The 9,643-nt window shown below is 40.0% G+C and overlaps 1 protein-coding gene across 1 annotated transcript in view; it reads left to right on the top strand.

Annotated features, from left to right (window-relative positions):
- The first annotated feature begins 565 nt into the window (after positions 1-565).
- RASGEF1A (RasGEF domain family member 1A) overlaps positions 566-9,643 on the top strand; it is a 58,174-nt gene continuing 49,096 nt past the window's right edge. Inside the window, exon 1 of the mRNA XM_019497197.2 lies at positions 566-664. The gene's annotated coding sequence lies outside the window, so the exon portion shown is untranslated. The remainder of the gene's footprint in view (positions 665-9,643) is intronic.

Here is a 9,643-nt window from a genome sequence, read left to right as displayed (position 1 = left end):
GCCTGTGAATGGAAACCACCAAGTCCTCTGAGAAACAGTATTCTCTTCTTCACACCGCACATGCCTAACAACCACCACACAAATATTAGTTTCTGATGCATATCATTTTCAACCCACCTATTCTGCCCTAAGGGGTTTTACCTTCAGTTTTTATTTCCCCACAAAACTTCCCTATAAACTTGAAGTGCTAGCTCTTAATATTAGAGCACAGATCAGAAACACCCACATCTGCATAAGCAAGAGCAGGGAAATTACCTTTCTACATTTGTATTTTCAAGAGATGAAAGAGGGAGAGAGAAGAAAAATAAATAGATCAGGAAGCCACAGGGGAAAAACTTGAGAGATCTACAAGTTGTGCAGCTCAGGCAGGCTTTAAAAAGTGCTGAAAGATTTCAGAAGGTGGACAGATTCCTTTCTCATTAACCAAGGGGGCCCCTGACTTCAGAGCTGCTGAACACACACAGAGTGGAAACCCATTCAGCTCTCTTGTGTGATTGAAAGCATAAGCCCGTTACGAGCTATTGGTAGCTTTCCTTTTTAATACGAGTTGAGGGGGGAGGGGGTGGAGAGGAGATAGGCAGCAAAAGCTCCAGCAGCTAAGAATGGGGTCTTCCTCACCAGGATTTGCAGGACAGCTCTCTGGGATGCATAAATAGTCTGGAAGGTAAGAGGCAATTTATTTTTCAAAAAAAGAAAAGATTGTTTTACAGTCATATTAACTGAGAACAAACTTTATCTTCATCTCCTATCCACTCCTTCCACCCATCCACCCAGATTCCCCTCCTTATCAATATCAAGTAGGAGTCAGGTGTTAACAGAATATGCATTTAGCTGAAGCAAATGCTGCTTTACAAACTCCCTCCTGCAGTATGCCTGCTATTTTTAGGGAAGGGTAAAATATACTTAGATAAATAAAACCCAACTGTCTTGACTGCTGCAATGCACAGAAACTGCTGTTACTAAGATCATGCAGCTCAGCTGTTCCAATTGCATACAAGTCATGGGCACTCTCTAAACTTTGCCTGTGCTAGAAATGATATTCCTTTAGCCCTTTGCAAATGAAAACTGACCAGGATTTATGATAAAATGTGTCCAATAGGGGTGTGCGAAACAAGCCATATTTGATTCGGATTCAGCCTGAATCAGGGACAGCAATTCAATTCATTGATTCTGATCACTCTCCCTGATTCGATTTGGCCAAATCCAAATCTGAAGATTCAATGCTGATTCAGAGAATCAGCAATTTGGCCATAGACACAGCTTTAAACATTTTTTCTGCATACCTTGAGGTACCAGCTTGTGAATGCTGTGACACTGGGGCAGATGGAGTGTCCCACAGGAGTACGGGGGGGAGTACTTCTGGTCCACTTCCGTGTCTGCTGCTGAGCACAGCTCCCCCCAGCTCAGCAATTGGTCACAGAGGGACCCCAGGTGCTTATGACCCAGGAGGCACCAGTTGCCAAGCCGGGGGGGGATGCCCTGCGCGCTGCCTGGAGGACCCGAAAGTGTACCAGAAGTGCTTCTAGTCCACTTCCAGGTCTACTGATGAGCGCGCTGGGGAGCCCCCCACACTCCTGTGGGATGCTCCATCCACTCCAGTATCTCAGCATTCACGAGCCACCTTGAGGTATGTAGAAAAAAAACATTTAAAGCTGTGTCTATGGCCAAATCGTTGAATCTTTCCAAATTGATTTGGAGGGTTCCTATTTGATTCAGAGAGATTAAAGGGTTTTCTGATTCGATTCGGATTTGGAGATTCAGCCACCGAATCAGGCCGGATCTCTGCCGAATTGAATCAGGGACCAAAGCTTCACACAGCCCTAGTGTCCAAGGCAAATAAATGAGACATGGCATTCAGCATGCCAATGCAGGAATTCTCTGGAAAAAAAAAAAATTTAATAATTCTCTACATCACTTAGCAAGCATTATGATGTTGTAAGTTAACTCTTGGAGTCAAAGTGGGTTTCACGGGTTTCTTTCTGTTTTGCTTTTCAATGCCTGCATAGAAGATCAAGTCACTATTATACGTGTGTTGTGGATACACAGTACAGACAAACCTCGTGTGTACTCAATTGTACACAAGCTGAAATGCAGCAATGGTCCCCTGCTAAGCACAATGCATTAAAGGGACAACAGCTTTGATGGAACTCGAGTTTATTTGCACTCCTCTTTCACACTTTGAAAGCCAAGGCTTTCGGACTACGTGGATTCCTGTCCTAATGGATTTACAGTTGAGATACCTCTATTGCAGCAGTTCCAAATCTGTGGCACACATATCATCAGTGATATGCAGACAACCTGTCAGTTGTACATGTTAACAGATTAATTATAATTACTTTATATGACAAAAATTTGCTGGTGGTACTTAAGGTTGTATTGTTTTAAACTGGTGGTGCACAATCTGTCAGAGTTTGGGAACTACTGATCTATCACATTCTGAAGGCATAGATAAGATTCAGAAATAATAGCATCAGTAGGAATGCCAATACACTCACTTTATGAAGCGAACCTGCAAATTTAAAGGTGGATTTTTCAGATGTGGTTAACAGTGTTTTTAATGGTAGCATTGTTAAAACCCTACCTAGGTTTAAGGGCAGAGCAGCAATACTCTTAAAGCAGATGTCTTCATCCAATTTGTAGCCAGATCTGTTGAAGCCAAGGGATCTCAGCTACTTCTGTTTCAAGTTCTACTTAGCTAGTTGCTCATCTTCCCAATGAGAACTATTATACAGATTGCAGTGATAGTAGCTTGGTCTATTATCTTATAAGGGAAACAAAGATGGCTCGGTAGTTACTGAATGAATTAAAGTCCAAGCGTGTTGTTATTCAGGGCTCAGTCTTTCAATGGGTTAAGCACTTGGCCTCAATCTATCAAAGAAATTATGTATACAAATAGTTTAAATGCATTCCTAGTCCACTGACACGTTAGCATGCCTCCTTAGAAAAAAATAAGGTAAAGATTGTTAATTTCTAAAGTCAGCACAGTAGGAGGGCTATACAAGTCTGTGATACCAAGGCTAAGGGTGAAGTTACATGTTACACTTAGGCAATACTAAATCTGTGAAATGTTAAGCAGTGGGTATGGTTCAAAGCTGCTGTGAATAGTTGCACGTTATGATTTAATACTGTTTCTTGCCTGCACAGCTATGACTTGCTACTAGAAGGTGGCAAGTTGGCATGTGGCTAGGCATCAGAACACCTGGGTTCTATCCCTACTCTGTTGGGGGAGGGGGGGGAGGTTAGGGTCTAGAAGTGGTGCATCCTGGGATGCTGGAGACTGCAAATTGCTCGTTTTTTTTCTCTGTGGAGCAAACAGGAGTTACCCTAACATGAGCTAGATAGCACAACCTAGAGTTAACTTACACCTGAGTGGCATAACTTTGAAATGCTCAGAGAACACTTAATATTAGTTAATGAGCTTTAATGTATGGAAGCTCTTGTTATAAGTCCACATATTGTGGTCTAAGTTTAACATCTAACTTTACTCAAAGCATATAAAAGATTAGTTTTTAAGGACCATGCATTATATTCCTGGTGAGGAAGAAAGTTACAATGAAAACAATGTTGTATTGTTGCTAAAGATGTAATAAAAATAATTAATTGCAACTTATAGAAACTCTTGGTAGGCCCTATTTAAAGTAACACATTCAAGCATTTTAGTTCTGATTATACTACAAAATATACTTGACTCTTTCCTGGTATCATTTTCCTATACTGATTTGTTACTGTAGGATTGTCTATCACCTGACTTTTTCCTTAGTTTAAAAAAAAAGCACTATAGAACTTAGATTGCTTTGAACTATGTATTTGTACAGCTGATTTGAAATTCCATCCATTTTTCAGGATGATATTTTTTCTAAACCCATAGGAGCTCAGCATCCTTTAATATAATGTCCATGCTTCACATTTAGATTAAACATATCACCTCACCCCTTAAATCCAGCCGCTAAGTTTCACAGCACTGGTCTAAGATGAGCCTCATCATTTCTACTCCTCGGTGGGGAGGGAAATAAAGAAAACAACAGCAGAGAACCAATGAAGGCACACGTTGAAAATGTCTGGCAACCAGGTCCAAAGCACCAAGGGAGACGCATTCAGAAGTGATTAGATAACATTTCCAGCCAACTTTTATTGGAGGGTTTATTCAAAGCCTATTCAAATCAATTGAATTATTTCCATTTTCTTAACCAAGTTTTGGATTAGGCCCCAGATGCACAGGGTACAAACACACTGACCTACAAAATACCTACAATAAAATAGTTTGGGGCAGGTACAATAAGATCCCCCCAAACTGACAACTAAATTTATTTTGTACTACTTTAAAGCATACACACCATAACACCACTTATTGCTGATTTGATGCTCTTTGATGTGTGAACACATACAACAATTGGAGACATTGCAATTATCTCCAGTTCAAAGTTAGGCCAAAATTAGAATTGCTTATGAATAATGCATTAGGTTTTAGCAGCAGCAGTGCTGAGTGAAATAAAGATGAAAGAAAGTTTAGTTGAGTTGTGAACATGTGAAATAGGTAAGCAATGTTATTTGCTTAGACAGACACATTCTGTTTTGCACATCCCTTGATATATCTTCAGAAGTTCAATTAATAAAACACATGTCAAGTACAGTTTTTGAGACATATAGTAAGTTGTTTTCAGTTGCACTTTTAATATTTTCAGGATAATTTGGAGCAAAACTTGTCTGAGAAACTTCCTCTAACTTTGCTCTGAGGCACATTGGAATAAATGACCATGTGTGTCCAAAAGCTCTTATAATAGTTATTGTATTCACTTAACAGTTCCTTCATCTGTCAAAGATGAGTCTCAAAAGGTTCACTAAACAGGAGCTACATGCATTGGGCTGGATATTCAGATGGTATTAAATGGTGAAGTTCCATTGACTTCAGAAGAGCTTTGCTAATTTACTGAAAATCTCACCTCCTTAGCTGTAGCCTTTAGCAGTCTGAGGAATACCACTGTCATTTCACTAGCAGATAGTCATGCTTCTGGATGGATAAGCTTTTAACATAGCTGGACATATATGTTTTTTCCGGCTGTAAGCACAAAGTAAAAGAATGCTAGAATACATATCCTGTTCTAAATTCTTCTGCTTCACTTGGTGACTATCATGTATTCTGTAAAACTGACCAGAGCAGAGATCAGGAAGAGGATTGGATAGACTGTAATAATGAGAGAATACATTTGATTAATGTTTTTCCTTATTGCCCCTCAAGACCTACTTCCAATTACCTATCTTGTAGGATCACAGCTCATCAGCAGTGTGGGCAAAATAAAGTAAGATAAGGCAAAGATTGGCTATTAGACAAAGCTCATCATTATCCCTAAAAAGGGCCACTGAAGTCACTGAACTGACTTCTGTCTCTTGGAAGCCAGAGCTTGATGTCACCTCCTTTGTCCCTATGCATTTACTGCTCCTTTGCTTTTTTTCTCCTAGTACTGACCCCGCCCCACTCTCCCTGTCCCTTCCTTGTATTTTGTATTCTAATTTTTCTCCTCCTTATACTGTGCTTATTTAGTTAGTCTATAAAAGGTGCATTTCTACCCTGCCTTCTACATGCTCTCTACCAGCTCTCCCATTGAATTCCTATGCATTCTGTCCTTAGTTTAAATTACTAGTATTTACTAAACATAACAATGAAGTGAATACGTAAAGAAGTCATATGCTTAGAGTGTTTTCAGTTAGCAAGATATAGGCTCCAGCAATTCAAAGGAACATAATCAACAATTTCAGCAGGAGATATAAAACATTTACACACAACACAAAAATTGTAAATAAATTATATTTATAATAGATAGAAATTCATAGATTTTGTCTTGTGAACAGTTACCTTTCAGCAGATTTCCTAATGCGGAGATGCAAGCAAATCCATTGCTTCTTAATTGGTGCAAACATTGACCTGTGTGAGCCTGTCTATCTTTTGTTTTAAAACTTCCATTTTTCTTTTTGCCTTGGACTAGCCACTCCCTTGCTCACAAGTTCCATCTAAATTCATACAAAAACCCTAAAAAGATCATTTAACACACAAGTTAGATGGGGCTCAGTATTGCCAGAAAATGGGTGATGTAACTAGCTATATTTGACAAAATACATCTGAAAAATCACAGGTGACAGTTTCATAGACCACTTCAGTTATCAACACCTACAACTCTCCTTCACTAAGTAAACTAAATAGAAATAGTTTTAAATAAATGATGGACAGCACCTGTTATCCACAGACCACCCTCACCCAATACAGAACTTTACAAGCATTAGCCCTGAACTTCTAACTGAAGTTGTACAAGGTAGCCCCTACAGAAATCAGTGGCCCCTGCATATCATGGAAAGCTGCTCGTCAATTAGACCGTACATTCCTTAGGGCAACAATTATGCTCCCTGTTCTCATACTGCCTAACTGCATTATCAATGGACAGTAAATAAAGTTACCCCAAATAACTATTTATTATGCAAATAATGCTATTAAAGCAAAACCTGCCAACAGTTCACACACCATACTTCTGTCCTGCACTTGCCTAGGGCCTAACTTCAACAGAAATGGAAGTCAGTGGCATTTATCCATGAAGAAGAGTTTGCAGGGTTGTGGCCTGGATTAAGGTGACAACACAAGGTGGGTATGGTGTGACCTACAGGGATGAATTTGAAGTTGGTGATCAAGGTCCTGATTCCCTAGTGCATTACTCCCAACTTATGCCACAGAAGTTCCACTGAAATCATGCCATATAAATATGAAAGAACTAGAACAAATACTACTTTCTTTCTTAACTGAGGATTGACCTTGTCTTCTACATCATACAATCAGACAGAAAATCTTAAAAGTTCCACAGACTAGTTAATCACAAGGTGTTGCTGAGACACAGTTTTCTAGTTATACATTTTTGTCTGTTCACTATAAGACATGCTTTGAGTAAAGTTAAATGTAGGACTGCATGTAGAACAGTAATAGGTAGCCTCTCCAATCAGCCCTGAGCCCTGCATACTATTACAGGTCATGCTCAGTGCTTTTCTAGTCATCCAGTGCAACATTGTTATCTACATAGTTAAAAAAACAAGTTTGATTCCATGAACAAATGTGAAACCATGACTATTTAATGAACTGCAATCATTTAAAGATATTTTCTATGAATGGAACTATAGGTCTTCTAGTTTATTTCCCAGAGTTATTTGTTCAGGGTTTTAGCTGCCTGCTCAACTCCCATTGACTTAGCTGAATTTTCTAACTGAAACCAGCACAACATTTGAAAATATAGGGGACAGTAGGTCATCTCAGATGCACCAAATAACTTCTGGAAAAATAACAGGAATCTCTGGATCCCCTAGTAAAGAATAGCTCACAATAGATAAATTCAGATTCTGAAATGGTAGATTAGCACTGCAAAACAGTCAAGGTATTACCATCAAAGGAACTGACAGGATTGCTGTAACACATATCAGTTTTAGAACTGTTTCTAACTGTTGTTAGAACTGTTTTAGTTCGGTTTCTTTTTAAGGGTCCTATATGCAGTAAGAGTGCTACATAGTCACAGGTCCATCTTAAATGAAAAAAAATCAAGAACCATTATGAAAGGAATGCTCAACAAGTTTACAAAAGGATAGAGGTATAACTCCTAAGCTACCTGCTCAAATCTAGCCAAAGGTGGTAGTTACAAGCCCTGGACACTCATTATAGTTAAGATGCAATTAATAGGTTAATCCTGCTTGAAATAGTAACCCAGCATTGTGTTCATGCCAATTTAAGGCATGATAATACAGTAAATGAGCCATAAAAGTTATTCCTCATATAATGTGTAACAACTTTGTGGTTCGTTTTTATCATGCCTTAAATTAAACACGTGGCCAGTTGGGGCTGGTCCATGAGAGATCCTGACACTCAGCTGTGTATCAGGATCCAGCATGAAGCAGGTCCAGGGTCCAGGATGTGACCATCTCTTAACCAATTGGGCAGGGGGCATAAAGAGTCCCTGGATCTCTGCCCAACCCCTGGAGGCAGAGAGTGAGTGCAGTGAGCCTGAGATTTGACAGCATCTCCCTAATCTTGGGCTCACTGCATGCCAGATCTTTAAAAGCTGTGTGTGCAGCTGGGCCGCACATGTGGTTCTCTCATATCCCTGGCGCCTGGGGACCCCAGGATCTAGTAGCCTCTCCCAGATCTCAAGGTGCCTGTGCACTGGGGATATCAGAAAAGGGTCCAGCATGACAGCAACCTGGGATCAAGGGGAATCTCTCTGATCTGCAGGTCCCCCTGCTCCAGGACCCCTAAAAACTGTGTGCACACCCAACTGGAGTTTTGACAAGCCATTTACTGTTGGCTGGGGCCTGGGACTGGATTAGAACTGGTTCCAGTCTCTGGTTCAGTCACCGGCCCCAGTTGATGATCACCTGATTGTGGACACCAGACTATCAACTAGCATTATGATCCAGGGTTCTCTCTGTACTGGAAGTAAGGTGCAATTGGGATTTAATTACCATCCCAAAATTGTGCATCCTGCTACATACGTGGCATGGCAGGAGGCATGATTGTTGGGTTCATGGATTAGATCCCATCATGTTTTTAAGTGAACATCTGGCAGCAGCCACAGAGTCATTATCATGTGTATCTACATACATTTTAAAAGTATGTTTACCTGATGATATCCCAATGCCTTTCCTAAGAAAGGATCTTTCAGCCTTGCCAACTACAAAAAGCTTGAAGTTATTCTGACGTTTTAATAATGCATAACATCATATATATGACAGACTATGCAGTTAGACATGCATAGGGGTTACTGAAAGAAAGGTAAATCAAAGAGATGGGTATGTATTTCATTTGAATGAAATGCACTACTGCAAATGAAGTAGTTCTTGTATAGGGCCCAATTAGTAGCTTACCTGAAATTTCTAAATAATTTTCCTGCATATCAGTGTCATAATTAGAAGGAATGCTCTATACTTACATTTCTGTTTCCAAAAAAAAAAGGGGGAAAAGAAATCAAGAAGCATTCTTAATGGAAAGTCCAAGAAGTATTCATTTCTGATACACAGATACTCACCATCAACAGTTTCCACTTTATCAGTAGTCTTATCAAGAGATACTTGGGGACAGGCCAACCATTGATTCCTAATTTGGTTATCTCCAGACAAAGGGCAAGGCACAGTAGGCAATGTAGCAAAGCCAGTACTCAGCACTGTCTGCAGGATTCATGCTAAACATGCAGGATTATAAACTAGAGGTGTTTCATCTTTCACCAGGGTTAAATATTCTCTTTGTCTTATTTTTCTTCTCAACAGAAGTTAGTTTATACCCCAATCACATGAAAGGAGGCAGGGAAACCCAACCTTTCTCCATCTTTACAGCCCTGGCACCAATCTTAGAGTCAACTAGGGAATCCGGGAACTGCGCTAAATTTATGCACAACTTTCCCCTACTAGTCTAAGATGGATAATCAGAAGCATAAAGAAACTGGCAGCACCCTTAGTTATACCAGGAAAGCCTCATTCTCTGGAAAAGAGGGATTCCAGGGATGTATACTATCTAGTGTTCTGCTGCACTGGAAAGCCCTCCTGAAACTCTTCAAGCTGGCAATATGGCTATAGATAAGGTGAGAATCTGGCACAATAGACTATGTGGGACTAGCCTAATAACTGT

This window comes from Alligator mississippiensis, chromosome 6 (assembly GCF_030867095.1).
Source record: "Alligator mississippiensis isolate rAllMis1 chromosome 6, rAllMis1, whole genome shotgun sequence".
In the NCBI taxonomy this organism is placed as follows: domain Eukaryota; kingdom Metazoa; phylum Chordata; order Crocodylia; family Alligatoridae; genus Alligator; species Alligator mississippiensis.
The sequence above is the reverse complement of the archived record's forward strand: the minus strand, read 5'-3'. Positions and strand labels throughout refer to the sequence as shown.